Source organism: Hippopotamus amphibius, chromosome 3, assembly GCF_030028045.1.
Source record: "Hippopotamus amphibius kiboko isolate mHipAmp2 chromosome 3, mHipAmp2.hap2, whole genome shotgun sequence".
Taxonomy (NCBI): domain Eukaryota; kingdom Metazoa; phylum Chordata; class Mammalia; order Artiodactyla; family Hippopotamidae; genus Hippopotamus; species Hippopotamus amphibius.
The window spans coordinates 8,565,407-8,572,696 of record NC_080188.1 but is presented as its reverse complement, the minus strand read 5'-3'; positions in this window follow the sequence as shown (position 1 = coordinate 8,572,696).

The following is a 7,290-nucleotide window of genomic DNA, read 5'->3' as shown; positions in this document are numbered from 1 at the left end:
GAGCTTCAGTTTCCCAGTTTGTAAAATGAAGGCTTTAAGAGATCCAACAGGCAGTTAGTAAGATTATAAAACATGGTCACCTCTTAAAGTCACCACATGCAACCCCAGGTAAGAGTGAGTGTTCACTAAACGTTTGACTTTTTTCCTTTTCCTAAATTCTCTGTGCCTAAGTTTCCTTATTTATAAAATGGAGATAATAAAAGCAGCTACGTTGTAAAGTTGTGAGGGCTACAAGGGTATATAAAATGTACAGGGGCTGGAGGTTAATACATAACAGCTTTAGTTATTTTTGCAAACGTAAGTAGTTCTGGAATAACTTTAATGGATAAATCAAAGCTGACGACTCACAGATGTACCATAGAGATGAAATAGCATGTTTTCCTTCCAGTGCCCATACCCCTTCCAGCCCACTCTACAAATTAACAGGTAAGAAATCTGAGATCCTTAAACATGGTTCAGTAAGAAACTGCTCAGTAAGCTGGCTGTGCCTTTTTCTGGCTCACAGACGCAGCTCTTTCTACCTCCTTCTTTTCACCTCCCATGAGCTACCCTGAACCTAGCTGGAAATCAGCTTCCAGAGGATGAAAAAAGTGATACCCAGGTCACAGACTGTCTATATCGAGGTCCCACTACAAACTTCGTTGTGTTGTTATTGAATTTGAAGAGTCAAGACGTGACTAACAGCAGAGGAATGTCTGTGTAAAAGTGCTGCTACAGCTCCTGCTGGGTCTGCTCCTTCGGAGACTCCACTGAATCACTCCTTTCTCAGCAATTCTCACTGCTTCGGAAAGACTTTTGCTGACCATTCTGCCAAAAAAAGCATAACCCGCACACCAGTTTGTCTCTATCACAACAGGCTGAATGCCTGTGTCTTCTCAAAATTTGTACATCAAAACCTAATCCCCAGTGGGGTGGTATTTGGACGTGGAGTTTGGGAGGTGACTAGGTCATGAGTGGGAGCCTTCATGAGTGGGATTAGTGCCCCTATAAAAGAGACCCCAGAGAACTCCCTTGCGCCTCCTACCATGTGAGGATACAGCGAGAAGACAGCAATCTATGAACCAGGAAGCAGGCCTTCACCAGATGAGGAATATCTGGCACCTTGATCTAAAGACTTCCCACCCTCCAGAGCTGCGAGCAAGATATTTCTGTTGTTTACGTTATCTGTGAGCCAGCCAGTCTGCAGTTTTCGTTTACAGCAGCCCAAATGGACTAAGACACCAGGCTAGTTACTTCTGTTCTCAGAGGTTTAGATTCTTCATCTGTGAAGCAAGGGTAGTAATACAAACCTCAGAGATATCTTGTGATAAATAGATGAATTAATATGTGCAAAGTGCTTAGCACATGTCAGGATCAGTAAATGATATTTATCATTATAATTCTGAGCTTGCTTACGTGTAGACCTCAAGAAGGCAAGCCAACACCAGCATAGGCTTTGAAAATACCCCTGTGAAGGGTAAGAAAAACGTCATGGAACAGGACTCCATAAAATGCTCTTTCACTGTGACTGACAGTGTAAAAGCAGCTTCCCCAAAGTGCCTTGGTCCCCGAGGATCCCTTACTTACCAGGAGAACCTGCTTCCTCCCTCATGTGCTCTGCTCTTCCTCCTACTCCCATGTGCACCGATTAGAAGGGAGCAGATTGCCAGAGACTCAGGAAAGCACCTAGAAAACAGAAATGCCATGCCAAGAACGGGTGAGGCTTTGGAGCCTGCACAGGTAATGGGGTCGAAAATGAAGATGTATTAGGGGAAGAGGAATTACAACTCTGCTGATTAAATGATAAAGTGAATGGAAATGAAAAATGTAGCATAAATTATTAAGGAAATCTTTGCAGCTCCAGGCAAAGATAACCAATGAAGGATGCTGGGTATCGTTAAAGGTTATAGAATGATCCAGCAAGTGCAACCTGGGGCCTCACTGTGACACAAAGGAGGGAATTTTACTCCCCATGTTTTCTTATTTGTTAGTGGTTTCTATATTTTCAAAGATGTTTTCAATTCCCTGGTTAGCTGGCTCTGCTCACTGAGTAAATAGAGGAAATGACTTCAGAGTAACATAAAAACACAAGTTTATGCCTATAATCTGAATAATTGAGCTGAAATATTTTGTAAGCCATTTGGATTCTAGATAGTATATTTCAAATAACAATTCAAAGAGCCAGCTTCAAAATGCTTTTCTAATCAGCTACACAGGGACCCTGGATAGAATTCTCAAGTTATCACTGCAGTGTCAAACAATCTAGTGAAGAGAGGAGAGGTGATGAAGTAGATTCTGGAAAACAGAAACTACTGTGAAAATTTGCCCCATGTATAGACACTTTTGGGGGGAAGATTTTAGTATATTTACCAACTGGTATATTTGTCATTACTTTAAGTTGTGATAGTAGTTTCTCTCCTGACCACAGGTGCACGACGGAATTGAAATCTCTCTGTCTGTGCGTTTCTCTCTGTTTTTCTCTCTTTATGTCTCTCTCTTCATGCCTCTCTTTTTTACCTAAGGACATTGGTAGCTTGCTGGACGAAAGAATTTGTGGCTTAGAGGCTGGGTTAGCAAAGGTCATGCAAGACGCAACTGCAGAGGAAAGCGGAGAACAGAGATACCTCGCAACTGCTGAGATGGCCTTGGCTCTCAAAGGCTTTCCCAGTTCCCTCATCTCAGTTCCTAGAAGCCTCGTTGTGCTTCCTGTTCTGTCCAGAAATGCAGGAGAGGGAATCTGCTAATTAACCCCCTTCTCCTGAGACCCTCCTCATTTGAGGGAGGGTCTCAATTCTCCCAAAGTTAATTAGCTGGTTTATATGATGCTAGAAGTCTCTCCATCACATTCCTGATAAGTAGCCATTCAGACTCTGCTTAAATACCTCTTGTGACGGCAATCTCATTATCTACCAATGTAGCTCATGCCAGTTCTGAGCAGCTCTTCTTACCCAGGTAAATAGGGGGCAATTGGTGCAAATAAACATTTTCATCAATTAATTAGTCAACTAATAACATTAAGTCAAGGCTAAGGATGCAGATACAGCCAGAGCAAGAAAGGCTAATCACAATCCTATCACATATCCTTCCCCCAAACCCTCTTTCCTACAGGCCCATGTACTAAACAATGGCTCAGGAAGAATGAAGCTCTTTTTATCACTTTGGTCTCTGTCCAGATTTGGACCACCAGAAGGATGGTATCAAAAGAAAGACAAGAAATTACTCAGGAAACAGTATAAAACACTGTGTCTGCCTCCATTAGATTAGAGCTGGGGAGTCATAAAAATTGCCTTTGTGGCTTTTTTTTTGTTCATAGTTCTTTGTGTAAAATTGTGTTTTTTATTCTGGTGACAGAAGTAATATATTTTCATTGTAGAAAATCCAAAAACATGGTAAAGCACAAAGAAGAAAATAAAAATCATCCATAACGCCACTGCCCACAGATAAATGCTGTCATTTTGGGGTATATGCTTCCAGGGGGGTTTGTTTCTTTGTTGTGTTACTTAATTGGGATCATATTTTCATAATGTTTTATAATTTGCCTTTATGTAACATAACAATCTACTCTGAATACTTTTCCAAGTTACTCAATTTCTTCCTCAATGTAATCTTTAATGGTTATACTGTTCGTACACATACAGATACCATAGTCTGTTTATACATACGTCTATTTATAGTATATGTGTATGCTATTTATTTACATGTCTGTTTATAGTGCTGTTGATGGGCACTTAGGCTACTAATATTACATGTGACAGATCAGGAGCTCTGCAACAGCAGAGGAGGAGCCCAGAATCTAGACGTAAAGAGTCAAAGAGAGCTTCCTGGAGGAAGTGACACTTGAATATTACTTTTCAGATTAGAAGGCACAATAGCATACATTATGAGGTTAGTCTTTGCAGTTGACCAAGATGGCCTCACCATTCTCCTCCCCTCACTAGACTTTAGACAGATTTTTTCCTGACTCTAAGCTCTGACCTCCCTTTAAAGCATTTACTTTAGAAAAACTGGTAAATTCTTTCTTTGCTCTTTTGAGATGTAAATCTCTTTAAAGGTTTCTTGCCAGTTTTAGGGACCAAGAAGGTCTCTCTCAAGGACCTAGGAGCCATGCATTGGAAATGTAATCTTGGAGGAAGAAGATGCCCCTATCTCTCAGTTTCTCTGGGAGGGTAGGGAGCCTAACTCTGGCAGGCACCTTGCTCCAAGCTGTAAAACTACCTCCTGTCATTTTACTTAGTACATGCAAAGCAAATCATTGACGTTGGTCCTGTGGTGGGCAGAATTCTAAAATGGTCTTTAAGGTTTCTGGTACCAAGTTATTCACTTAAACACTAATCTATAACCTGTAACCTATAATCTATAATACTTGATAGGTACTGCTTATAAAGGAATTTTGAAAATGTAATTAAAGTCCCAAATCAGTTAACCTTAAAATACAAAGATAACTGGATAGACATAATCTAATCACACATGTCTTTTAAAAGCAAAAATTTTCTCTGCTGGTTGAAGAAGAGAAAGTCAGCGAGGATCTAAAAGTGAGGAGGATTCAATTTGCAGTTAGTGTCTGACGATGAAGGGGGCCACACGGAAGGACACGAGAGCAGCCTCCTGGAGTTGAGGGTGACCTCAGGCCACAGTCAGCAAGAAATCCTTCCTATATCTCAAGGAACCTACACTCCAAAGAACCGAATTCTCTCAACAATCCAAATGAGAATTGAAGTAGACTCTTCCCCACATCCTACAGATGACAGCACAGTTTGATTTCAGCCTATAAGACTGTAAGAAGTCAGCCAATCCCACCCTACCCTCACTAGCTTCTGACCTACAGAACTGTGAGATAATAAATGAGGGTCCTGTTGAGCCATTACATTTGTGGTCATTTATTATGTATCAATAAAAACTAACACAGTCCATTAGTTACATGGGGAGTTTTTTTTTTTTTTTTTTACTCCAAACCTCATTTAACCACTGTCAAACCCAAATCAAAGGTAGATGCAGGGGCAGCCATGTAACACCGTTTTTCCTGGGTGCCAACATCCCCTGACCCAAGGTCAGAGTACTACATTATCCCCCAAAGGACACCCTGGCCGCACAGGCAGATGCCCTGGTTAAAAGTATAGGGCAGCCTCAAGAGTCTCTTTGAAAATATACTTGCTTTTCAAGCCTCAGCACCAAGGCGCTAAAGAGATCAGACTGTTTTCAAAATTGAGAATCACGGGCAAGTCCATTTGTCCCTTTTTATTGACATTTCTGACCTTGCTGGAAAAACATGTTATGTTTTGCTATAAAAATTATCAGAGAGTGCAGCTTGCTGAGTGATGTTTTATACTGAAGAACAGAGCACTCAAAGCCACTCTCCTTGAAGGAGTCCTACTGCCACTAAAAATCTCTAGGATCTTGGTGAGACTTTTTTCCCCTCAATGTCAAGTCCACCTTGTTACCTGGGCCTCAATACTAGCAAGTAATTCAGTAGATGGAACCATAGTGTGACATGTTCTTCAACTAAATCTCTCCGGCAAGCTTAGGTGCAGTTTTAAGTCTAAAAGTAAAGTCTTAGGCCTTATAAGAAAAAAAAATTATTTACTTTCTAAAAGTTCTTGGTGGATATTGAGGATACCTGTGAACATTGGTTTTGTTTAGCTGTTGATTCTTTTGACAAGTCTCAAAAAAAAAAATTTAAACCAAAAATCAAATTAGGATCAAATAAATATAAATCCTCTGGGCTCTACATTATCCTGCTCAGATTTCCTGTGCTAAGATTTAAAAAAAAAATTCTGTTTAGGATAACTGTGCAACACATCCTTAGTCTACTCTACAATGGCAGAATGGCCCTGTTGGCCAGTATTCATTCAGAATTCAATTAAGCATTTACTCATATGCGTTAGGGACAATGATAGGTGCTGCAGATACAAGTTTGAAGGAGACATAGTCCATCTATTGAAACAGAGAAGGTAGATATTAACCTTTACAAGGAACTCAAGCTGTCCTTTCATCCTTTCCTGCCGAAGGATCCAAATAAAAAGCTATATTGTGTTTTATTAATAAGACAGTTGGACAACTGGGGGTCAGCTCTTACTTGCCTACCTACTAGCTACGTAACCTTGCACAGGTCGTTTAAGTCATTTAAGTTCTCTAAACCCCACTTCCGTCATCTATAAAATGGGGGGTATACTGATGCGAGATAATGAAGGTGTTGTGAAGAGGAAAGGAGATGGTCCACGTACAAGCGCTGAGCACAGCACCAGGTGCCCAGCAAGCAAGCGGTGAGGATGGTAATCATCTTTGTGACCACAACGACAGTGAGAAGGAGAGGCCCCGCCGGGCGCTTACTAGTACCAGGAAGGCTGATTTTTCTGCATGATTAGCGAAACAGTGAAAGCTCCAGCTCCCGCAGGGTGTGATTTTCTAACCTGTCCCTTCAGATTGCTTGTCAGCACAATGCAGACGGTCTCAAACTTCCTGTCCAGAAGCCATCCCCACCCTGGAGAGGGTCAGCCTCATAAGGCACGAGATCTGTGAGAAGAAGTGTTCGGTCTGTTCAGTTTCCCAGAAGATGTGCAAGAAGAGAATGACCAACGCAAGGACTCGTGTTGACAAAATGTTCTGATCCACGCAGAGGTAGTTGGAACGGCCAGATCACGTGGGAGAGAAAGGAAATGGTGAAAGAGGAGACCGCTGAAGTAAGGAGCATGTTGTGAAGCACTTCCTGTACCGGCCAGGGAGTTGGATGCTGAGGCATATTGTGTAGGGATGTGGTATATTCGAGTCTACATTTTTAAAAAGATCATCCCTGATAGCTATGAGGTTGGATTTATAGAAAGGAAAAATGGGAGATTGGGATCTCGGAAGGCTGGTATGCTTTGAGAGGGAAGGGGATGGTTAAAAAAAACAGTCATAATCATGTGGAATGTGGCACAGAACCATAAAGAAATATTACATAGTGTAATGTTGACCCTACAATTACGGTGGACCATGACCCCTGTAAATTTAAAAGTCCCGCAGTGTCTTATTGATGCTACAGTAGGAGTTAACTGCCCTCTACTATTTGAGCCATCCTCTCCCTTCTTCTGTGAAAGTCTGTTTCCAGTTACTCTCACATGTCCTCCGTCTTGGGTTCTCCTGGTCCATGTTAAGCCTTGGTCTAACGGCATACTTTGTGCAAATCATCAGGACCTGAAGAATGTTTTTCAAAGGCACAAACGGCAACTGATTTTACACAAACCACATTTCCACTTCTTCATGGACTGCTACTCCTTTGGAGAGAGAGAAACCAAGTTTGAGGTAATTAGGATGTGGGGAATGGTACTATGCCCG